Source organism: Engystomops pustulosus, chromosome 3 (genome assembly GCF_040894005.1).
Source record: "Engystomops pustulosus chromosome 3, aEngPut4.maternal, whole genome shotgun sequence".
Lineage (NCBI taxonomy): Eukaryota > Metazoa > Chordata > Amphibia > Anura > Leptodactylidae > Engystomops > Engystomops pustulosus.
Window position 1 is genome coordinate 96073832 of NC_092413.1, and position 26353 is coordinate 96100184.

A 26353-nucleotide genomic window follows, 5' to 3' on the forward strand; every position below is an offset into this window, starting at 1 on the left:
CGTGGTCCTGGGCTGGGTGAGACATCACCTGCTGATTAGGGAGCAGGGGAACGCCACAGAGCTACACTCCCTAGCTTAATATCTGAAGTTACTGGGACTCGTGGTAGAGCACTGTTGAGGCCAGAACAGTGCAAACAGGTGGTGGATTGCAGACAATGCTTCAACTAATTTGTCTACCAATCAGTCTTCCACGCAGTTCACCCATGTTACCCAAGTGAGCACTCCTCCAGCTCCTACACCTACTCTGAGGAACTGTTTTCTGAACCATTCCCAGAGTCACAAACCCCTTGTCAGGTTGCTGCTGAGCTCTTTCCCGATGCCCAGGTTTTCCACCGGCCGCAGTCTGTGGGTTATGATGACATTCTTGACGTAGTGGAAGAAGTGTGTAAAGAGGTGTCGGACGATGAGGAGACACGGTTGTCAGACAGTGGTGAAGTTGTTGTCAGGGCAGGAAGTCCGAGGGGGCAGCAGACTGAGGGATCGGAGGATGATGAGGTGACAGACCCAAGCTGGGTTGATAGGCCGGTTGAACACAGTGCTTCTGAGACAGAGGTGAGTCCTTGATGAGAACAGGTTGGAAGAAGCAGTGGTGGGGCCAGATGGAGAGGCAGGGCCAGAGCTGGTGCATCCGCGCCAAATGTTTCACGTAGTAAAGCTCCCGTGGCGAGGGATAGATTTTTGGAAGTCTGGAGGTTCTTTAAAGAAACACCGGATGACCGACGGACTGTGGTGTGCAACCTGTGCCACACCAGGATCAGCAGGGGTTCCACCACTACTAGCTTAACCACCACCAGTATGTGCAGGCATATGAATGCTAAACACCCCACTCAATGGAACCAAGGCTGTTCACCTCTGGCAGGGCCCACCACTGCTCCTTCCTCTGTGTCATTTGCTGCCTCTGCTAGTCAGCCCCCTACCCAGGACCTCGGCACAAACACCTCCCACGTGAAAACCACACCTTCTCCTCCACGATCCTCCACAGCATCCACCAATGTCTCCATGCGAAGATTTCAGCTGTCTATACCCCAGACGCTGGAGTGCAAGAGGAAATACAGTTCCACCCACCCACACACCCAAGCCCTCAACGTCCTCATCTCCAAATTACTCAGCCTGGAGATGCTGCCCTATAGGCTGGTAGAGACCAAGGCCTTTCGCAACCTCATGGCGACGGACGCCCCTCGGTATTCGGTCCCCAGCCGCCACTACTTTTCCTGATGTGCCGTCCCAGCCCTGCACCAGCACGACATCAGACAACATCATCCGTGCCCTGACCAACACCGTTTCTGACAAGGCCCACCTAACCATGTACACGGCCACTATATATCGCTGACGGCACATTGGAATAACTTGGTGGAGGCTGGGACCGAGTCTGACCCTGGGGCCGCTCATATACTGCTGTCGCCGAGGATTGCGGGGCCTACCTCGGTAACGGTCTCTCAGGTCTACAAAACCTCCTACTCCTCCAATCCCTCCTCCGCCTCCTGCTATGAATTACCATCCGTGGGCATGGTGCCATCAGTCGGTAGTTCTAGGCACAGCAGCAGTGCCGTCGCTAAGCGACAGCTGGCGGTGCTCAAACTGCTGAGCCTAGGTGATAAAAGGCACACCACCCAAGAGCTATTACAGGGCATTACGGCGCAGACCGATCTGTGGCTGGCACTGCTGAACCTGAAGTCAGGCATGGTTGTGTGTGACAACGGCTGTAACCTGGTGGCGGCTCTGCAACTCGGCAGACTGACACATGCGCCATGCCTGGCCCATGTGTTAAATCTCATAGTTCAGCGGTTCTTCAAGACATACCCCAATCTGTCTGATATGCTCACGAAGGTGCGCCGCATCTGTGCACATTTCAGAAAGTCGAGCACAGATGCTGCCACTATCAGGGCAGCACAGCGCCGCCTCCAACTGCCCGCTCACCGACTGTTGTGCGACGTGCCCACGAGGTGGAATTCAACACTATCCATGTTATCTAGAGTTTACCAGCATCGCAGAGCAATTGTAGACTGCCAGATGTCAACTTCCACCAGAACTGGTAGTCAGGTCAGTCAGCTTCCTCAAGTCTACAATGAGGAGTGGACGTGGATGTCTGATATCTGTCAGGTGCTGAGTAACTTTGAGGAGTCAACACAGATGGTCAGTGGCGATGCCGCCATCATCAGCCTCACCATCCCGCTGCTTGGCCTGTTGAAAAACTCTCTGGTCAGCATGAAGTCGGAAGCTTTGCACTCGTCACAAGAGACGGGGGAAGATTCCCTTGTTGATAGCCAAAGCACCCTCCGGTCTATTTGTCAGCGCATATCAGAGGAGGTGGAGGAGAATGAGGAGGAAGCTCAGTCGTTAACTGTTCAGCGTGTATGGGCCGAAGTAGAGGAGGAGGAGGAAATGGAAAGTCAGGCCAATGAGGGGAGTGAATTCTTACGCGTTCTTGGTGCATATGGCAGATTTCATGCTAGGCTGCCTATCCCGTGACCCTCCCATTCAAAGAATTTATTCCAGCAGCGATTACTGGGTATTCACTCTCCTGGACCCACGGTACAAGCAAAACCTTTCCACTCTCATCCCTGGAGAGGAAAGGAGTGTGAGAATGCATGAATACCAGCAGGCCCTGGTGCACAAGCGGAAACAGTATTTCCCTTCTGACAGCGCTAGCGGCAGAGGGCGTACTTCTGCGGGACAAGTAGCGAGGAAGAGTAGACAAGCAGGCAGCTTGTCCAGCACTGGCAGGGGTACGCTTTACAAGGCCTTTGCCAGTTTTATGTCACCCCAGCAAGACACTGTCATCTGTCCCCAGTCTCGGCAGAGTAGGGCTGATCATGTGGCCCGAACTGGCGCTGTACGCCTTGGAGGTTCTTGCCTGCCCTGCCGCTAGCGTGCTGTCAGAGCGAGTTTTCAGTGCAGCTGGTGGCATCATCACCGATAAGCGTACATGCCTGTCGACTGACAGCGCTGACAGGCTGACGCTTATCAAGATGAATCAAGCCTGGATTTCTCATGATTTCCATTCTCCACCAGGTGAAAGCAGCTCAACCAGAATAATTTTCATGTATGCACTCCTCCTCCTCATTCTCCTCCTTCTCTTCCTCTTTGTACACTAAAGCAGAGGCAACAGGCTATTTTTTGCCAGGGCCAACTGGCTCTAGCTATAGTACTATATCTAATTTAATTTTTCTGGAGGGCCACCTTCCCGGTCCTCTGTTTTAAACAATTTTTGGGAGTGCCACATACAGGTACTCTATGTATTTAATTTTTCTGGAAGGCCAGCTACCCGCTCCTCTGTTTTAAATCATTTTTGGGAGTGCCACATACAGGCACTCTATCTATTTAATTTTTCTGGAGGGCCACCTAACCGCTCCTCTATTTTGAAAACTTTTTTGGCCTGCCACATACAGGCACTCTATCTATTTAATTTTTCTGGAGGGCCACTTACCCGCTCCTCTGTTTTGAAAACTTTTTTGGACTGCCACATACAGGCACTATCCAAATTTAATTGTCTCCATAGCAGCCTCCACACGTCGTCTTTACAGCAGCCTCCACACGTCGTCTTTATAGCTGCCCCCACGCGTTGTCTCCATCGCTGACTCCACACGTTGTCTCCATTGGTACCTCCACACGTCATCTCTATAGCTGCCTCCAAAAGTCGTCCACATAGTTGCCTCCATACATCGTCCCCTTAGCAAACAAGCTTTGTCTAGCAAAATTTCGGGTTGTTTTAACGGCTTCCACATCAAACTTGTTAGCCTTGTTGCCACCATGCTGTGTTATCCACAAAATATAAAGCCAAACTTTTATCTTCGACCGATATTATTTCAGCGCTACTTGCGCATCTGTTTACGTTCCCCTCCCCCGCCATAACCAGGCCAATTACTTATAAAGAGCAGTACTGCACTTGATCTTACACAAAAGGTTCTTAGAAATGCTGTTTGTAGCCCCCGCCTGCTTTGAAAATTGTAATTTTTTTGTAAGTAAACGCTTCTGGCCCCCAGGCCGATTTTGGGTGGGGAGGAGCCGAGAGGCAGGGGCTTGGACAGGCGAAAGCTCGCCTGGCAGCGGACCGCCAGCTCCATTCCAAGATCCAACTAACATCGTTTTAACTGCAGCACCTTTAATCCACTACTACCTTACTGCCTCCATACATCATCCCCTTAGCAAACAAGCTGTGTCCGGCAAAATTTCGGATTGTTTTAACGGCTTCCACATCAAACTTGTTAACCTGGTCGCCACCCTGCTGTGTTATCTACAAAATATACCGCCAAACTTTTATCTTTGACTGATATTATTTCAGCGCTACTTGCGCATCTGTTTACGTTCTCCTCCTCCGCCATAACCAGGCCAATTACTTATAAGAGCAGTACTACACTTGATCTTACACAAAAGGTTCTTAGAAATGCTGTTTGTAGACCCCGTCTGCTTTGAAAATTATAATTTTTTCAAAGTAAACGCTTCTGGCCCCCAGGCCCATTTTGGGTGGGTAGGAGCTGAGAGGAAGAGCCTTGGACAGGCTGCCAGCTCCATCCCAAGATCCAACTAACATCGTTTTAACTGCAGCAACCTTCAACCTTCAACCTACAACCTATAACGTTTTACCTCTAAAATCTATATTTTCACTCCTCTTTTCTCACCTCCTTACGTTCCCCTCAGGTGCCATAACCGTCCCCATTGCCTCTACACGTCGTCTCCATAGCAGCCTCCAGACGTCGTCTCCATAGCTGCCTCCACACGTTGTCTCCATAGCTGCCTCTACACATTGTCTCCATTGCTGCCACCACATGTTGTCTCCATAGCAACCTCCACATGTTGTCTCCATAGCTGCCTCCAAAAGTCGTCTCCATAGCTGCCTCCACATGTTGTCCCCTTAGCAACCGAGCTGTGTCAGGCTCATTTTTCGGGTGTTTCACCAGATACGATATGGAACTTAGTCACTATGTCGCCACCATGCTGTGTTATCGACTAAATATACCGTCGACCTTTTGTTCACATAGGAAATCATTTCATCGCTTCTTGCTCAACTCCTTTGGTTCCTCTCTGCCGCCAAACCAGGCCAAATACTGATATGTACAGTGCTACACGTTATCCTCGCCAAAAGGAATTTTTTAAATTGGTTTGAAGCCCAAGTCCATTTGGGGTATGTAAGTTCGACTCGAGTAACGAGCACTCGAGCATTTTAGTGCTCGCTCATCTCTAATTGTTACTTTTCAAAGGATGTACAATCTTCATTTTTTTGGCAATTTGGACATATACAAGGGCTTATTTTCTGCGATATTAGATGCACTTTACAAATACTTTATTTTAGTGGGTCTTTAGCTTATTGATGAGATTTTATTAACTCTTGAATGCATGGAGGAAAATAAAATCGTAAATTTCTGGTTTCCTTTTTTTGGTGGGCCGTTCAAAGTAAATTCTGTTATCTTTATTCTATAGACCATTACGATTATATATGTTTACAATTTTACTGAATATAAACTAACATAGAGAAAATCTCACTTGTTTTCATATCACCATCTTTTCATAACTTTAATATTTTTTGGTTGACAGGGCTGGTTTAGGGATTATTTTTTACGTGTTGAGTGAGTCTTTTCAGGGAAACCATTTTTACACATTTTTGATCACTTTTGGGAACATTTTTGTGAAGGTTTTTATAAAAAGTTAACAATTTTGGCAATTTTTTTCAGGTCTTTTTTTACGGTGTTCAACCAGAAGGTCCTATAATGTTTTCGATTTATTGAACAGATTCTAACGGTTGCAGCAATACCAAATATGCTACGTATGAACAGTGTTTTACAGGTGGGTCCTGCCAAGCATTAATTAAGACATATAGGAGTACAGGCGGTCCCCTACTTAGGAACACTCGACTACAGACAACCCCTAGTTGCAAACATACTTCTGGATGTTGGTATTTACGGTACTTAAGCCTCAGGCTACAATTAACAGCTATAACAGTTCTAAAATGTGTCTGCAGTTAAGACTTATTGTTAATCCGGGTACTTATGACAACCCAACATATTTAACGTCCAATTGTCACAGAGACCAAATAAAATTTGGTTGGGGTTACAATTATAAAATATACAGTTCCGACTTACATACAAATTCAACTTAAGAACAAACCCAGAGACTGCCTGTACATGTATCACTCTATTTCTGCTGCCTCTTTTCAAAGTGGTCTGCTGTCGGCACACTTGTGTGTTCTTATGTATCTCAGTCTGAGATCCATAAGAGCATGTGGGGTTTTTGGTGGTGTGAGTTTGTGCATTTTTGGTTTTTCTTGCGTCTTTTTTAGGAACATGTATGGAAGTCAGTATACTTAAGTTGTTTGATTTGTGCCTATAAATTCTAAGCCTAAAATTTGCTCATAAATACAGGGAGGGTGGATTGGAAGGTGGGGGCGCAATTTTGCTTGTCTGCCTTGGGTACCAAAATGCCTCCTCCAGGCCCTTGCGATAAGCTATCTTCGACACCTTTATTTATAGTGAAAAGGAGTGACTGGAGATAGCCAGGCCCTTTGCTCAGCAATTTCTGACACTCCCATAATGTTGAATAGAGCACTGGGATGCATGGTAGGCTTTCTGTTTAATTTGGAGCACCTATTCTTGCGCTATGAGTGATCCATTCTTAGCAGTCAGACCCCCACAATCAGATTGTTATCCTTTATCTTTTGGATATCAAATAACACTCAAAGTTAGTACCAAAGCACAAGACAAAGAGTGCATTCAAATTGACTCAAAAGGTATTGCAAAAGACATCTATTTTTATTATTACAAAAAACAAACAAACAATCAGAAAACACTAAAAGCATTTAAAATACAAGAATTGTACCAGAACAATGTCCAGTGACCTGGTATAGGTACACCATGACTGCCTACTGTCAATCACCCAGTGGTGATAAAGTACCTCCCCAATGAACACCCCTCAGTCTAGTCGAAACACATAAGGTATATATCGAACAATACAGGGGTAAGCGTGACACTGATCGATGGAGGAGAAGAGAGGTGTAACGGATAAAGAATTACCGCATGAAGGTCTGCATGCTATCCAGGGAGGTAGGCAAAGACAGGGGCACTAGGCTCCCCACGCGTTTCGTCGCCACAAAAGGGCAACTTCCTCAGGGGTATACTTTATCCGTTACACCTCTCTTCTCCTCCATCGATCAGTGTCACGCTTACCCCTGTATTGTTCGATATATACCTTATGTGTTTCGACTAGACTGAGGGGTGTTCATTGGGGAGGTACTTTATCACCACTGGGTGATTGACAGTAGGCAGTCATGGTGTACCTATACCAGGTCACTGGACATTGTTCTGGTACAATTCTTGTATTTTAAATGCTTTTAGTGTTTTCTGATTGTTTGTTTGTTTTTTGTAATAATAAAAATAGATGTCTTTTGCAATACCTTTTGAGTCAATTTGAATGCACTCTTTGTCTTGTGCTTTGGTTGAAGTTTATTATTGTGCATTTGGCTTATGTACAATTGGGCTGTGCTACACCCCTTAGTTTTCTTTGACTCAAAGTTAGTACAAAATTAACATGAACATTGTACCTGTTCCTGTAGACTTCAGGTGAAACTCTCTAAACTGTCATTATGATCGTAGTTAAGTTGTAACCAAAATTACAAAAGTATGCTGACCTTGGGAGGCAGCGGTCTTTCTATTCATTGACTCTGCTGGAAAGTGTACATATAACGACATAGAGTTAAGCTTTATTCCACTGACACAAAGTAGTGATGTAATGTGACCTTAATGATGCCAAATTTAGACATGTGATATTAGATTTGAGTTAATCTTCACTTTTGTCAGTTGTCCTCACACACAGGAGGTAACGATGCAGGCCCAAAAGTGAGGATAGTAATCAATTCTTTGTGTGTCATTGAGACACAGGAAAGCACGTCCCTACGCTCAGCATGTGTTTACTCTATGGCGTGGCAGTGCTGTGATGACATCATCACGCCGCCGCATCATAAAGTGTACGCAGGCAGACTGTGGGACGTATCTCTGCCTGCTGCTTCAGTGAAGACTGGTGAGAAGGTGACACTGGGGAGTGCAGGACCAGGGAGGTAGGGTGAGTAATAAGTTTATTTTTTTAATGGCATCTGAAAAGTATATTATTAAGGTTGTTTGGGGCAGTATATTATTGGAGGAGGCACTCCTGGACAGTATATTATAAAGGGGTAGCTCCTGGACAGTATATTAGTAAGGGGGCACTCATGAACAGTATATTAGGGTGGGGCAACTACTAGACAGTATATTATATGGGGGGGGAACTCCTGGGCAGTATATTATTATGGTGCAGCAACTCCTAGACAATATATTAAAAGGGAGGAGGCACTGCTGGACAGTATGTTATATGGGGGGGGCACTAATGCACAGTATATTTATTAGAAGGGAAAGGGAGACGCTACTGGACAGTATATTATTAGAGTGAGGCAACTCCTAGACAGTATATTATAATGGGGGCACTCCTGGATAGTATATTATAAGGAGGAGAGGCACTCCTATACAGTATATTATTCGGGTGGGGCAACTCCTAGACAGCATATTAAAAAGGGAGGATGCACTCCTGGACAGTATATTATAAGGGGGATGAGGCACTACTGGCCAGTATATTATTATGCAGGGGGGCACTACTGGAAAGTATATTATATGGGAGGGGGCAATAGGATTCTGGACAGGGGGTTTGGGCTCCTGGACAGTATATTATAAAGGGGGGGGGGCTGCTGGACAGTTTAGTATAAGGGGGGCTCCTGGGCGGTGTAATAACAGTAGACTGCTGGACAATTGGAGGCTGCTAGACAGTATATTTATAACTCGGGACTGCTAAACAGTGTATTTATTAGCTAAATTACTTAAGGGGTGATGCTCTGCTAATTTAATGATGGCATACAGGATTACATGTAAATAAATGGGGGTACTGCTATGCTAAATATTAATGAATAGGAATAAACAGAAAATAGTAAGAGGATGACTGTCACAGGTGCCCCTGTGACCCATATCCCGGTTTGCAGACGCACCCATGTCACTCTGTGTGCCCCAGAGTATGGACTCACCTGTCACGGTTCCAGCGGCGATCCCCGTAATGGCCGTGCTCCGGCCTTTTCATTCAGACGCCGACAGATAGTACGGGTTAACACTGTAGTACCCTTGGACTGCAGGGCAGCTGGAACTTGTTTGGATGTTAGTCAAGGTTCTTTATCCACCATCCGGACAATCTTGCGTTGACATCTCTCGTCAATTTTTCTTTTCCGTCCACATCTAGGGAGGTTAGCCACAATGCCATGGGCTTTAAACTTCTTGATGACACTGCGCACGGTAGACACAGGAACATTTAGGTATTTGGAGATGGACTTGAGCCTTGAGATTGCTCATGCTTCCTCAATTGCTCAATTTTGATTCTCAAGTCCTCAAACAGTTCTTGGGTCTTCTTTCTTTTCACCATCCTCAATGCGGTACACACAAGGACACAGGACAGAGGTTGAGTCAACTTTAATCCATTTCAAATGGCTGCAAGTGTGATTTAGTTATTGCCACCACCTTTTAGGGGCCACAGGTAAGTTACAGATGCTGTTAATTACACACATTGGGAAGCATTATATGATTTTTCAAACAGTGCCAATAATTTTGTCCATCCCATTTTTTATGTTTGGTGTGGAATTATATCCAATTTGGCTTTTTGACAATTCTTTTTGTGGTTTTCCATTGAAGACAAATTAATTGAAGATAATAATACCAAAAAATTTGTGATTGCAATCATTTTTTGGAAGAAACTGAGTATTATCTGAGAGAATTGCAGGGCTGCCAATACTTTTGGCCACCACTGTATGTGTTATGCATATATAGTGTATGTGGTCATATGTCTGTGGAGTGTATATATTCATTACTGCAATATTATTAGTATGTGGGTATTGGAGTATGTCTGTGGAGTGTATTTATGGTATATGTGTATTCTGAAGTTTAACCTGTGAGATGGGGCCGTCAGTGATGGTTTGGGTATATGGCCGCCCCTATTTTCAGTTCACACTGCCGTTTGTTACGCCACTCCTCACACAACAATATTATGTCATATTCCAGTAGCCCCCAATATAAAAAAAATCATTCTGTAGGTTAGTATGATTAAGGAGATACCAAATATGTATCTTATTTTTTACTACTTAAGCAAAAAAAAAAATCTCATTTGTTATGTATCACCATACTCCAAAAGCTATAACTTTCTTTTTCCTCAATGTGATCCCTTAGTCTGTAGCAGCTCAGGATCTTTGAGTCTCTGGAGTATGGTAGTTTAATCAAGTATGTCTGTAGTGTCTCGGTAGACTTTAGTAGATTTTCAGCTTTTGGAATGACTCTATGGTAGTCAGCTCTGCCCATATTTGGGTCTGACTGTGTTTGGGATCCAAGGTTTCCAGGGAACTTCTATGGCTTCCAGGCTTTATGGTGGAAGGAATCCTGGTTGCTGTTCTGTAGGTGTGCCAGGAATCATAGTGCCCTCTTCTGGATTATGATATATGGGGTTGAGGTGCTCCGATGGACCTCACTGCCATAAAAAAGTATAGGTGATAAAATGCAATTGAAGATTTTTGTCGAAACTGTCACTGGAGGTTCGAATCATCTCCTGGTTGCATGGTAGGTATTGCAGGCCTGGATGGCTTGCTTGAAGCTTTCCAATTGGTGGATATCTAGGCCCTGGTAGTTGAAGTTCTCAATCACTGTCAGCGGTTTGCTGTTCAGTATGAAGGAGGGAAGGCCGGCTCCAGGATCTAGGATTTCCAGATTGTCCTGAAGACTTCTCTCAGTTGGTGATAACAGCAGAAGGTCTCCTGTATATAGAAGAAATTTCATCCTGCTTTCATTGAGGGTGAGTCCTGGTACAGAGGAGGACTCCAGGGCTGCAGCCAGCTGATTGATGTTGAAGAGCATTGGACTTAGGTTGCAGCCATGTCTGACACCTCAGCTCTAAAGGAAATAGGCCATTCTTCCATTTACCTTTACACTACAGGTGTTCTCGCTGTAGGAGCTTTTGATGACATCAAAGGTTCTCCCACCTATTCTGCTCTATAGCAGCTTTAGGAAGAGACCTGGGTGCCACACTGAGTCAAAGACCTTTATTAAGTTCACAAAATAGGCGTATATTAGAGATGAACGAGCACTAAAATACTAAAGTGCTCGTTACTCGGGTCCAACTTTTCCTGATGCTCGAGTGCTCGTATCGAATAACTAAACCCATTGAAGTCAATGGGAGACTCGAACATTTTTCACTGAAAGAACACATTGAAATAACACTAAAGAAGAACACATTGCAGATGTTTGCACACAATATGTGTGAAGAACACATTGCAGATGTTTCCATACATCTGCATTGTGTTATTCACACATATTGTTCTTCACATACTATTGTGAAGAACACCGTTCGGCACGCATGTCTTCGGATAAGTTAGCAGATGTACAGAACATCTGCAATGTGTTCTTCACTGTGTTCTTTCAATGTGTTCTTCACTTAAATAATCCTGTGTTCACTGCGTTCACTGTGTTCACTGTTTTCATTGTAGGCTTCACTGTTCTTCACTGTGTTTCGTTAAGTAAATGCTCGATCTCGATCCGGCGAGATACTCGTCAGAGCAACGAACCATTTCGAATATGTTAATACTCGAACGAGCATCAAGCTCGGACGAGTATACTCGCTCATCAATAGCGTATATCCTTCCCTGCTTTGCTTTGTCGACGTGGTGCTAGATGAAGCTGTGCAGTATATAGAGGTGGTCCATGGTGCGATGGTGTTCTTGCAAAAGAAATAGTGCTGGGTTCTGGGTAAGGACCCTGGAAATAGTACATAGAGTGGACCTACTGTTACCTCCATTCTCTACAAAGTGCTCTGCGTGAGAAAAGGAGAAGCCAAAGCAGTAAATACAGCCTCTGTCTTCTTTTCTTGAACTCTTTGCAGGACATGGATTTACAATAGTCAAATAAGATGGTCTCATCCCTTGCCTGCCCGCAGAACCTTTGGCTTGTACTGTTATCACACTAACAGTAGGGGACAGTAGTCATAAGGGGTGGCAGTGACTCACGAATGAACGTTCAAACCAGGAAATGCAACCAACATATGCTCCATATTTCAAAGAACGAGTGCTTCTACAGCTTATAAATTATTATAATTATTTTTATTAAAAGAAGTCTACCATAGTGTGGTAGTAAAGTTAAACCAACCATACTTACCTATAGGTGTCTTCTCCAGGACGCCGGTCATGATGTCCGGCACTCCAGGCTGTCAATTATTCACATCTCCTGCGCAATAAGCACTTCTCTCTCCCAGGAAACAACATTGAAGTTAAGTAACATGTAACCATGACCCATACGGTACATAGACGTTTTAACTACATTAGTTAACTTTCTATATGTTTTACATTTCTGCTGGAAATCAAGTCTAGAGGGATTTGATTTGTTAATGTTGCTATCTGCTTAAATAATACAAAATTACAGGCTATGCTATCTTGCTGTATGGATTGTCTGTCACATCAATGAGAACTTAAAGTCATCTGACCAGGATGACATCATCAAAGGTCATGTTACATCTGCAATGTCTAACCCATGTATGTATCTGATCACATGAAATCAAAGCATGCCTCCATGGAGGATGTGTAGAAGTAGACATCCGCGGAGGATGGGGAGGAGTAGAAGTGAATTAAGACATACTGTGATTTCATTTGATCAGATATATGCATGGTGTGCAGTTTGCTAATGTTAGGAGGCTAAAGGACCTGTGATGATGTCACCCAGATCACTTGACCTGCTGAGAAGAGGCATGAAATATGGGGAGTTGTAGATGTGAGGAGCTGGCCGAGCAGGACAAGCCTCCTCTTATGCCAGGGACTATAATATAAAGTTGATTTATGTGGATGTAAGGGAAACTTTTTTTAAAATTCTAAAATAAGGGTATCTGTTACTTAATAGGCCTCTATAGGAACCCATCACTAGCTGTATATGTGAAATTGTGGTGACAGGTTCCCTTTAAGACATAGCGATTAGACAAATATAAAAACTGCAAAACATCACAAGGCCAGTGAACATTTAGTGACACCCTTCTATAAATATCTTTCATTGGAGGAGAGAGAGTGCAAAGTACATATAAAATCAACATGTGGAACAAACAAGATATCCAGGGGTTATTTGGGACTACAACTTTGTCCTACATTAGCCTATATTTAGGATGGGTTATTAAAAGGGTTGTCCAGGATTTAAATAATATGGCTGCATTCCATGAGGAACAGCACAACCTACATCCCTAGGTAATTTATGGTATTGCAGCTCAACTCCTTTGAAATAAATAAATTTGTTACCAATTACCAATGTTATTTTATCACTGAAATATGCACAAAACTGTCACAAACACTTTAACCTGTTGGCACTCAGCGTCCGATATATCAGACGCTGAGTGCAGTGACTTAGCGAACCGGCATCGGGACACACGGGGTGCCGGCTACAACTAATAGACGACACCTCAGTGTAACACCCGCGGTCGGAATAGGCTGCGATCGTGGATGTTTAACGTAAGGGACCTACGCGTTTCGAACGTAAGCATTTAGTTCTTATTCATGGTCTAGGGCAGTGATGGCGAACCTTTTAGCGACCGAGTGCCCAAACTGCAACCTCAAACCCTCATTTATTGCAAGATGCCAACCAAAAATTAAAGCAGTAACTTATTGCTGCCTGTTCTTCAACAATGTTCAATCATACTGGCCTCCTGTGGACACCATCACAGTAGAAAGAAGGAGGGAAAATTTGCATCATTTTAGCTTCTTTCCAGTTTCCCTCTGTCCAAAGAGAATTATGGGGCCAGCAGGAGGTCCTCCAAACATAATTAGGCCCTTTCTACACATTCTCCCTCTTCCTACAGTCCCAAATAGCCAAGTAAGTATCAGGAGAATTCTTTGAGTCCTGTCTGTTGTGCTGGGGAGATGGCCCGGGTGCCCACAGAAAGGGCTCGGAGTGCCACCTCTGGCACCCGTGTCATAGGTTCGCCACCACTGGTCTAGGGAGATGAAACAATGCTCTGTTTAAAAACTTGCATCATGCAAATGTTAGGGGATAAGAAAATATATAAAGTACTTACCCATGATCCTACAGATAATGTCAAATAAATTCTCAAATGTAATATACAATGGGGAGTATCCCTAGGTCTACATACAGACAAAGAGGCTGCGTTTTTTGTTCCTGATCATCCCTTGTGTCCCATTTTCCATGCATTCCCAAAAACACATAAGGATATTTTCCCTCCATCCATTCGCCCTATAATATCAGGGGTAGAATCTCTGTTTGGAACGGTTGAGTGGGTGGTTAGACTCATATCTTCAACCCATGGTAAAAGCCTTACCAGGTTATTTGCCGGACACAAAGCAAGTTCTTCAAACTATGTCCAATCTAGAGTGGCAAGATGGGTACATATGGGTTATATGTGATATTGTGTCACTTTACACAAACATACCCCATGACAAAGCGCTTTTGGCACTACAACAGCACATGAAACTACATACAGATTATTCATGTGAACTACAACAGTATATTCAGTGACACATATCCTTTTGACTAATAACTTTTTCTCGTTCAATAAAACCTTCTACTTACAAACCCAGGGATGCCATATGGGTTCCTGTTTTTCGCCATCATTGGCTTTATGTCTCCTGGTGGGAACGCAAATACATGTATACTACATCCAATCCATTTAGAACAGACATCTATTGGTACAGTAGATATATCGATCACGCCCTGCTCATATGGAGTGGATTTGAGCAGGGCGTCCTTGATTTCATACAGTACATTAATACTAATGATTGCAACCTGTCCTTTACATATGAAACAAGCAAATTTAAAATTCCATATTTGGATATTATGTTGATGGGTAACACGACTACAGGTTGCGTGGATACGAAATTGTTCCGCAAATCTACTAGTAGCAATACGGTATTGCAGGCTTCCAGCTGTCATCCGCAGCATGTAGTTAAAAATTTACCGGTAGGTGAATACATACGTGCCCGCTGAAGCTGCAGTACAGAGGTGTCTTTTCACAAAGAATGTGAGATTATAACAAATAGATTGAGACAAAGAGGGTATCACAATCATGTCCTAGATAGGGCCAAACGTATAGCTTGCAATAAGACCCGACAGTCTCTTTTGTCCACTCACACAACAAACAGAAAAAGAAACACCAGAAATTGTATTTTCTACAACATTTAGCTGCCAATACAAACAAATAGTGACTATAATTAAAAAATACTTACCTATGATGACAGCAGATGCAGAGATGAAGCGAATCTTGAGTCGAGGATGCTACTTTATATCACGTAGAGCATGTACCATCGGTAACCTGGTATCTCCATCGATGTATATTTCAGAGAAAAATAAAGTCCATCATGTGACTTAGCACCAAAGGCTCCTACAAATGTGGGGGCACTAGGTGCAACAACTGCTGCCACATGCGCAACACCACTACGTTTACCAGTATGGACACAAACAAAGTATGGAACATTAAAACCTTTATCAATTGCAATACCAAATTTGAAGTGTATCTGGCTGAATGTGTAACATGTAAGATCCAGTATGTGGGCAGCACAATTTGACCTTTAAAAAAGAGAATCTCAGAACTTATTACTGATGGAACTAAACAAATCGATAAAAATATATCGAGTCTTTCGAGACATTTTCTCAATGTTCATGCAGGAGATCTTACTAGCCTGGCAGTCACTGGAGAGTTACAGCTCCAAGAAGAAGAGGGGATAGGACCCAGAAGCTCCAGAACCGAGAAATGCTATGGATCTTACAACTGGGAACGCGCATGCCTAAAGGACTCAATAATAAAACGGACACCATGTATTTATACTAATTAAAATGCTTTCATATTTTCTCTCTTCTTGAAAAAGTGGACAAACCAGCGCTTTTTGGAAACATTCGTAGTATAAAGATGAAAAATTTTTTTCTTTTATTCGTTCCTCTTTAAAATCATATCATGGCAGTGTGCACACACAAGGATACACGGGGTAAATCCAACGCGTTTCGCTCAGGCGATCTTAGTCATGGATACATTTACAAGAAGTTCTTACCTCTATTTAAACCTCGCGCTGTTCTGTGGCGTGTGACGTCACGGTCACGCCCCGAATTCATGCACCACGAATTCATTAAAAACAAGGATCAGAAAGCATCTCTCTAATATCAAGAATACCAATCTAACTAATATCTCTGCAGCTTCTAAACATTTCCGCAATACTCATCATGGGGACACCAGTTCCTTTGAGTGGATGGGTATAGAAAAAGTGAAAAGACCAACTAGGGGTGGTGACCATAAGAAAAGTTGATGAATAGGGAAACCTATTGGATGTTTCTTTTAAAAACTACACAACCGTTTGGTTTGAACCTAAGACAGGATTTAATCCTGTGCTATTAGAGGTTCCAGGTACTTCACACCATATATGTATCTCTCTATGTGACCTACATTAAATACGCTAGTAATGCATCACAGTGTTTGCGTAAATAAGGGCTTTGTCCCAGGTACCTGTACTGTATTAACCAAGTAGGTAATATCTCTTGCATCTAGACACGATTATTCCTTCACATATGCATATTCTTTTCTTGTTATTCAGCCATTTGGGTTCAGAGGATAATTCATGTCATTTGTAACATAGATGTATTAGGTTCCGAGTGTCAATGCGCCACTTATATGTATATTTTTTGTCAAAGTTTACATTTAATATCAGTACAATACAGGTGCGCTATATTCTCTTTTTCCACACTATTCCTTATTCAGGCTGTTTTTAACATATGTAACTCTGTTTTTAACTTACCACGTCGGTGTTCTGTCAGGGGGTGTGGCTATCCCGATCATGTGGTCCCGTCACGTGACTAACACACTTGGTGTTTGTCATGTGATTCGGGGGCGTGACCGTGACGTCACACGCCACAGAACAGCGCGAGGTTTAAATAGAGGTAAGAACTTCTTGTAAATGTATCCATGACTAAGCTCGCCTGAGCGAAACGCGTTGGATTTACCCCGTGTATCCTTGTGTGTGCACACTGCCATGATATGATTTTAAAGAGGAACGAATAAAAGAAAAAAATTTTTCATCTTTATACTACGAATGTTTCCAAAAAGCGCTGGTTTGTCCACTTTTTCATTGCTGCCTTAAGTCTACGGGGATCCTCTCATGTCCGTGCGCTGGAAGCAGACTGCGTGATTGGTGAGCTGAAACTTTTTTGGTTTTTTCTTTGTGCTTTGGTTTAAGCTACGTGGACTGTGTTTCTCTCTTCTTGCTATAATTTTCAGCTGCTCTATAATATCTATGTATATAATTATTTCTCTGCTGTCATGCATTATATTGTGTTACCTGCGCCAGAACGGGATTATCGCAATTCTGGCATGTGCTCATTACTTAGCTCTCCTTACACCTGATGTTTGTCTTTTTAAACAGAGCATTGTTTCATCTCCCTAGACCATAAATAAGAACTAAATGCTTACGTTCGAAACGCGTAGGTCCCTTAGGATGTACAATGTGACCTTCTATTTTTAAAGAATATGAAATAAAAGAAGATGTTATAGCAAATTCTGAGTGCCGGTCATACTCTACTTTTTTCACTGTTAAAACCCTGCAAAAAATTATGATTTTAGCCTATTGAATCCCACAAAAAATTTAATAAAAAGTGATCAAAATAACATATGTACTCCAGAATGATACTGTTGCAAAGTACCGTGTATAAGCCAAGTTTTTCAGCACAAAAAATGTGCTGAAAAAAATGTCCCCTTGGCTTATAATAGCTATAGTCAATGGACTTAAAAAATAATAAACTTATATACTGACCCTCCGGTGGCCCCGATGTGCAGCGCTGCTACCCCAAAGTCATTGCGGGGGCAGGCTGGGCTGGCTGTATACCACTGGGGCATGCTGGGGTGGCTGTATACTACTGGGGGCTGGCTGGCTATATACTGGGGGGTCTGTGACCAATGCATTTCCTATTGACTTATACCCGAGTCAATAGGTTTTTCCAGTTTTTGGTGGTAAAATTAGGGGTCTCGGCTTATACTCGGGTCGCCTTATACTCGAGTATATACGGTACAACATGTTCCGCAAAAAAACAAGCCATAAACCAGCTCTGTAGCCAAAAAAGTTAAAATGTTATGCCATCTGGAAGACGGCAATGCAAAAATGATAGATTTTTCCCCACATTAGGTTTTATTTGGCAAATTTAGTAAAATTTAAGAAAAAATATCCATGTCTATCCCCATAATCGTATCGACACATAGAATAAAGATAACATGATTATTAGGCTAAACGGTGAACACAGAAAAAAAAAGGAAAAAATCCAGTACAGAATTTATGCTTTTCTACTCCTGCCCTCAAAAAATATTCCTAAATTTTCAACAATAGGGGATACCAACCCCAAAATGGTAACACTGGAAAAAGCTTCTCATCCCGCAAAAAAAATGCAGTCACATGGCCCCAGTAACGAAAAACCAAAAATGTTATGACCTACAAAAGGGGCCAATGAGGAAGCTAAAATTCTGTGCCCATGAAACAAGTAAATTGTAAGATGAGTTTTCTCTTTTTTTCTTTTGGAAATGTGTAGATTTTAGGGCAAAATGAACGTATAACCGACACAATTTGACCATTCTAAATTTCACCTCCATTTTGATGTAATTACTATGAAGATCTTAAGGGGTTAACAATCTTACTAAAAGTTGTTTCTGATAGTTTGAGGGGTGCAGATTTTAAAATGGGTTGGTTATATAGGGGGTTTTTGATGTTAAATATGTAAAATTTCATTCAAAACTGTATCCCCAAAATGGTCAATTCTGAAAATACGGAAAACCGATATTCGATTTGTGAGCCGCATAACATCAAAATAAATTATCCAGACATTTCAAAAATGATGAAAATGTAAAGTAGACTTATAGGAAATGTTATTCTATCTGCCTGAAAATGCAATGATTTTGAATTTCAAAAAATGGCACATTTTTTAAAAAATTCATAATTCTTTCTTTTTTTTTTTTTTGTAAATGATCACGAAACTCATCAGCCAAAATTTACCACTAAAATGAAGTACAACATGTGAGGAAAAAAAAATCTTAGAATCACTTTGATAAGTAACAGTGTTCAAAAGCTATAACCAAAAAATGGGACTGAGCCTTAAGAGAGGGCTCGGGGACCGCGTCCGAAAATGCCCAATCTATCAAAATATAATAAAGGTTTTTTCACTGTGTTTAACCAGGTAACGGAAAATAGCGCCCAAAGTCAAAAATGCCTCTTTTTTGCCATTTTGAAAAATATTTAAAGAATCAATAAAAAGTGATCAAAAGGTCACTCAGTCTTGAAAATGAAAACGTCATCAAAAGTTGCAAAAAAATGACACCACCCACAACTCCGTAAACCAAAGTATGAATAAGCAATTGGTGCCAGAAGATGGCAAAATCAAAACAAATATTTTTATACAGGAGGTTTTCATCTTTGTAAATGTATGACAACATTATAGAAGAATAAAGTAGACCTGTCATTTGTGGCGGACAGTGAAAGCTGTAAAATCCAAGCCCACAAGAAAAAGACACAAATGTGTTTTTTCACCATTTTCACTTCATTATGTTTAATCAGTTAATGCTACCTAAACCGTTATTGTTGACTTTAGAGGTGTAGCCTGTCTTTGGCAAGCGTTAAATTTAGCCATTTAATGTTACCATAATCTTACATGAATAACTTATTGTTATCTTTCAGAGCAGCAGTTCATATTTTTTAATACTGCCTAATCTGCCTAATACCATCTTATCTTTTACTGTTGATTCTGATTGTTGATATTTTTAGGTGTGGTACACAGTGAAAATCAGAATATGTGAGAGCTAAAAATTATATTTTTGATTTAAGCTTCATTAACCCTATGATATGGAAGTGGTGGTCCCTGTATCAATGTATACAACCAGAGGTGAGGTATTTTATCTAAATATTCTTTTCAATGCTGGTATTGTCACATTATGGAATTTTTTTTATCTGATGAAGGGTCTGTGTGGACCTTAAACCTAATGCTTCTTTTTTATTAAACCATCATTTTATACGATCCTGTCTTATGAAGGATCTATTTATCTGCCTATATTATCAGATATATAATATATCGCTATATTATGTGCCTTTTTTTGCCTTTTTTTACACATACCTTAAAATAAACAAATATATAATCACAAAACATTTATAGAAAGAACAGACAATGTAAAGAAATAACTTGAGAATCAAAGTACAATATGGAAGACTAGCACCATAGGCAATCTCAATAACTCTTATCTGCCCTCTTATGGTCTATGAGTGAAACACATTTTGTTTCCATCATTTGTTGTATTTTTCATGTAAAAAAAATTCTTTATATGTTTTCACAATAAACCAGCATGAAGCAATCTGTGGACAAATGAATATGCTTCAGTACAACACTAAAGGGATTTTTGTTAGTAGCCCATGCTATTTAACAAAATATAACATTGTTAGATTCTGTTGGAGACACAAAGGGTCTTCTTTATTTCAAAGTTTTTTGCATTTTTTTAGGGACTAAATAATCATGTTTTTGGGATTTTTTTCTGATGAAACTTTTTCAAGAAAAAGTCCTCGGCTGCAACTAACTATAAATGTGAAACAACTGGGCCAATTCACTCTCACAACTCAGAAGCATAACACCACATTCTCACATCTTCCACAATCCATGCAGGCCAACAAACAAATACTTTGTTACGGACATTCCGGATTGTTTCACGCTCCACACCTCCGCTGCCAGCCCCGCCACCTCCTGCAATCTTTTCCGGTAAGAAGTTTTCCTGCACTATTTGAATCTGGTCTGGTATCAGTAGTTCAGAAAATCAAGCCAGTGTAGTGGAGTTTGCCAAATGCAGGAAGAGGAGCTTTATGACACAGAAAAGCATTTTCTCGATGTTTTTTTTTAATCTTAGTTGTAAATCTAACACCTACATCAAGAATTTTAAAACAAGCACATTTCCATGCAGGTTTGTGCCACCTCTGGCCGAATATTCTTTTTTTTGTAGCTCCTTTTTTTTTAAATAAAAGAAGAGGCTTTTACCTTATGTAGCCTGAGGTCCTCATCAGTTAATTCTACTCAATTCCATGCCCGCTTACTGGATGCATGCTCCCTCCCCACATTACATTAAACCCTTAATAACCGCCGTATAGTCTTTATACAGCAGTCATAAAGGGTACTTCTTCTGACACAATGCCTTTCTACGGCCCTGCGCTTGAAGAAGATAGCAGGACATTGTGTCTTGTTATTGACACTCGGTATCAGAAAAGCTCAAATCCTGGAGGTTTGACCACTTATACACTGTGCTTAAACATGGACTGTGGTGTCTAAGCAGCTGCAGGGTTCCAATGGTGTTGCGCAGCAGCATGGGGTCCAGCAAATGACCCCAGGGCTGCCTGTGACAAACATCCAAATCGATACCTGTTACTGGCATATATAATAACATAAGTAGGGCAGTGCATTATATAAGACATTTAACAATCTCATGTATGTGACATCCAACAATCATGCCCTTGCATGAGTGTCTATGAGTATAGAAGATGTAGATGAATGTATAGAGAAAGGTAAATATGCTATAAAAACATATATTATCAAAACATATAAACATATTAACCCCTTAAGGACGCAGGGTTTTTTCACTCATTTCTCGCTCTCCACCTTCAAAAATTCACAACTTTTTCATTTTTATGTGTACAGACCTGTGTGAGGGCTTATTTTGTGCGTAATAAATTTTACTTTCCCGTAATGTTATTTATTTTAACATGCCGTGTACTGCGAAGCTAAAAAAAATTCTAAATGTGGAAAAATTGAAAAAAAAACCGCACGTCACGTTCTTGTGGGCTCAGTTTTTACGACTTTGACTGTGCACTCAAAATAACACCTCAGCTTTATTCTTTGGTTCGGTGCAATCGCGGTGATACCAAATTTATATAGGTTTTATTGTGTTTTAATACATTTTCAAAAATTAAACGAATGTGTACAAAAAAGAAAAAAAAATGTTGCCATCTTCTGAAGCTAATTACTTTTTCATACTTTGGCGCACGGAGCTGTGTGAGGTGTCATTTTTTGCGACCATTTTGAGGTCTGTGCGACATTTTGATCATTTTTGTCGCATTTCGGACATTTGGGCGTCATTTCCCGTCTCGGAGGTCACCGCCAGCCGTAACCGTTTTTATACCTAGGCGATACCTAATGTGTCTGTGATTTTTACTGTCTATTATGTTTTATATCAGTTCTAGCGAAAGGGGGGTGATTTGAATTTTTTATATTTTATACATTTTTTTTATTTTGTAAACTTTTTTTTTTCTTTTTTTTTCACTATTTCTTAGACCATCTAGGGTACATTAACCCTAGATGGTCAGATCGTTACTACCATATATTGCAATACTTGTGTATTGCAATATATAGCATTTTTGCAGCTCATTCATTACAATGAGCCACTGGCTCATAGTAACGAATCTGCAGAAGCCAGATAGCCTCGGGACAAACGAAGACCCGAGGCTACCATGGCAACCAATCACCGGCCCCCGATGACGTTCGGGGCGCGGTGCTCGGAATAAAGATGGCGGCCGTCTTTTAAATGCGGCCGCGACTTTGCCGGCAGCAATGAAAGGGTTAACCTCTTCATACATTCCCTGTACCTCTGCGCCGTAGAGCTACGGCGCAGAGCGTTAAGGGGTTAAGAACATATTAAAAACTATTATGAAAAAGTATACTCGTACACGTACAGGAGAGCCCTGGAAACATATAGTGACATATTATAAAATGGTTTTATTGTGGTGGTTAAATTCTGAAGATAACACTTTAGAATTATGTTTTCACCATATATTTTAGACCAGATGGCCAAAGAGTATCTAGTTTTTAGATCCAATAAGACTATTACTATTACGCCAACTCCAATACTGTTGGCGTAATTTTTTAATCTATTGCTGATGGTACAAGTTATTTGCTCGATGGGGGTGATCTGGATGCAGCTGAGGTCTTTTTGATGTTTGAGGGCAAAATGGCTTGATATGCTATGGTTAAGATAGCCATTAGTGGTATAAGATCTGTGGTTTTTCATCCTGATGTGTAGTTCTTGGGTGGTTCGGCCTATATATTGTAAGTTGCAGGGGCATTCAAGGAGGTATATGACAAATGCTGAATGCTGTTGAAAAAGGATTGGAATTCAAAAACTTCTCCAGTCATAACAAAGTTGAAGGCTTTCCTTTTATGTTGGATGTTTAGACAGCATAGCCATCTCATTGATCCGCATTTGTAAGCTACTCTGACTGACAGGAAAGTGGTTGATAGAGTCTTCTTATGAGTATAAAATTTACTTGTTGCTAAAATGTTACAGAGTGTTTTGGCTCTCCAGAAAGTGACTGTTGGTTGGTTTGGTAATGAGCGTTTAAAATGAGGGTCACAGACCAATGTTTGGTTAAGACTTGTTTAATATTACTGTGGCTGATATTGTATGTGACGATGAAACTGGGTGATGGAGTAGGTTATGTTGTGTTTGAGGTGTGAGTGGTTGGGTTTAAACATTGGTCTTGTGCTAGGGACAATGTTTTGGTGTATGTATACTGTACTAATTGTTTGGGATAGTGTTTGTCTTTGAATCTTTGTTTCAAAATGTTGGCTTGAGTCTGGAAAGTGGTAGTGTCAGTTAAATTTTATCTGATACGTCTGAATTGACCATGCAGGATTTTACGGAGTCAGGGTGTATAGTGAGCACTGCGAAAGTCCAGGTAGCTGTTCACATTGACAGATTTGAAATGGATACTGGTAGAGAGGATCCCTTTATCGTTCAACTGGATAGAGAGGTCAAGGAAGTCTATTTTGGTTGTGGAGTAGCTATTCGTGAAGTTTAGTTGTTGTTGAGGTGTTGGATGAATTCTTCTGCTGTCATCTGTTTGCCATTCCAAATAAAGAACAAGGGACGAAAAAAGATAATATTGTTGTAGAAAGGATTGAGACCAAGAATGTATTCTGCCTCAAAAGATCCAATATACAGATTTGCATATGAAGTTGCAAAATGGGTGCCCATTTAATTTATCATTAAATGGTGTCGTTGGAGGAGAAAGTGTTATGGGGGAGGATGAAATTGATGCTATCTAGGAGGAAATTTCTCGGAATTTTTGGGTTTGTGCTGAGAGAGCCTCATGGTTGAGAGGAATGTTAGAATATAGAGCGGAAACGTCAGCCGTTAAGAGTGACCAGTTGATATGGTGATCAGGATGACTGTTGAGCTGTAGGAGTTCTTTGGGTGGAATCTTTCAGGTTTAAGCATAATTGGAAAACCAAAGGTCAGAAATGTAGGTTGATATAGTGTGACAAGTCACTGGTTAGAGAATTGATTCCGGAAATGATGGGGTGACCTGGTGGGTTAATGAGATTTGTGAATTTGGGTGATAAAAGAAGGGTAAAGGGTGTTTGTTGATGATTAGAAACTGTTTTAAAGTTTTTACAATCTTCTTGTTTCATCATCTCCGTATAAGTGATGTAGTAAGCTGGTAGGGGTATACTTACCTCTGGCTTCTTCTGCCTGTGGCTCTGTCTTCTACTCTTCCTGCCTGCACGCACACACTATGACACGGTGGTGTTGTGGACGTGTGACATCATTGAACCAAGAGAAAAAGACAGAAGTGCAGGCATAGAAGCCGGAGGTAAGTATAATTTTTTTTCCAATGGGGCTTTGCTTTGGTCATTTCATTAATTTCGAGGGGGGAAGCTCTGCTTTGGATAATTTTTTTAAGTTGAAGCTATTTGGCCATGGCCAGCACCAATCGCAGGTGTTGGCCAATTTTTGTACAGGAGGTTTTAATTTTTGTAAATGTATGAAAACATTAGAAAAATTTGGTATCCCCGTAATCGTACCGACCCAAAGAATAAAGTAGACATGTCATTTGGGGCATACAGTGAAATCCGTAAAATCCAAGCCCACAAGAATAAGGTGCAAATGCGTTATTTCACCAATTTCACTTCATTTGGAATTTTTTTCCCGCTTCCCAGTACATGGCATGAAATATTAAATATGACCATTTTGAAGTCCAATTTGTTATGCAGAAAATAAGCCATAACACAGCTATGTACATGGAAAAATGAAAAAGTTATACATTTTTGAAGGTGGGGAGTGAAAAATGAAAAACCAAAAACAAAAAAGGGCTGCGGCGGAAAGGGGTTAAGGGACTTTTTACATGCGTGCAGTGTGGAGATGTGCTGCTTGAAGCTGAAGACATTTGACTGTGAATTCAGTAGTGATAATCCATGGCCGGAAGAAATCGTGAAGTTATCCACCTGATAAAGCAGGTGGCACTAGATACTGGATGTCACTAATGTCTGTGGCATTGACTGACTACTAGTGTTTGATGCGGTGTCATTTTCAATTTTTGTCCCAGGCAGCAAAAAGGCTGCAAATCAGAGTTCCCTACTTCAACATAGCAGTCAATTCTATCTGCATCTGTAGGATTTAGACAGATGCAGTAGTGTGATCTCTAACTCTCTATGCCCAATCTACCCTTCAGGACCTTATGACAGTATTCATGAATACAACATTTGCCCATGTGCCTTTCCTACCTTTTGGATAACCCCTGAATGTTCATAAAGCGTCCAAGCAGTCCTGCTACTTACTTTTCTTCTGTGTGCAGACTCTTTGTGCTTGGTGTCCTTCATTTGTGAGGTGATGCATTTTTATTGTCTCCTTCAAATTTGGAGAGACCTGGTACAGACAAATCAACAAGACGGCAAGTACTTATGCAAGAAATTTCATGGCCATCTCTGAAGATGTGTATGTTTATTATGTTAGAAATGTTTTTGCTGGGGACATCCAGCTATACCATCCTAACATCCTATGGTCAGGTCCAACTGAGCGCATCGTCCATTTTCTGACTTGATAATGAAATAATAATGTGATATTTATAAAATTTACCACCAACACATGGGGGCACATTTATTAAACGGGTTATCCGCGTGTTAAAAATTACTTAGGGCCGGGCTGGGGAGGGCTATTTAAATATAATAAACATCTACTTACCTCGTCCAGCGCCGCTGATGTCCCGCACCACGGTACGTCTGCTCTGTGCACTGGTTAGATTACAGGGGCGCACAGGGAGCTTCCGGCCAGAAGCTCCCATCCGACACCATCTCCCAGCGCTTACAACGCTGAGAGATAGGGACAGATGGGAGGAGCCGGCCACATCGCGGACCAGAAGTTCCCTTTGCACGGCTTCTGTGCCCCTGTAAACAAACATCGGTGGCACCGGAGGAGGTAAGTACAAGTTTATTATTTTTAAATAGCCTACCCCAGCCCGGCCCTAAGTAATTTTTTATAACCGGATAACCCCTTTAAGGAC

The 26353-nt window shown here is 41.6% G+C and overlaps 1 long non-coding RNA gene across 1 annotated transcript in view; it reads left to right on the forward strand.

Moving 5' to 3' along the window:
- The first annotated feature begins 20656 nt into the window (after positions 1-20656).
- Positions 20657-26353, forward strand: part of LOC140120515 (uncharacterized) — a 43772-nt gene continuing 38075 nt past the window's right edge. The window contains exon 1 of the long non-coding RNA XR_011853836.1: positions 20657-20789. This is a non-coding gene — a long non-coding RNA (uncharacterized lncRNA). The remainder of the gene's footprint in view (positions 20790-26353) is intronic.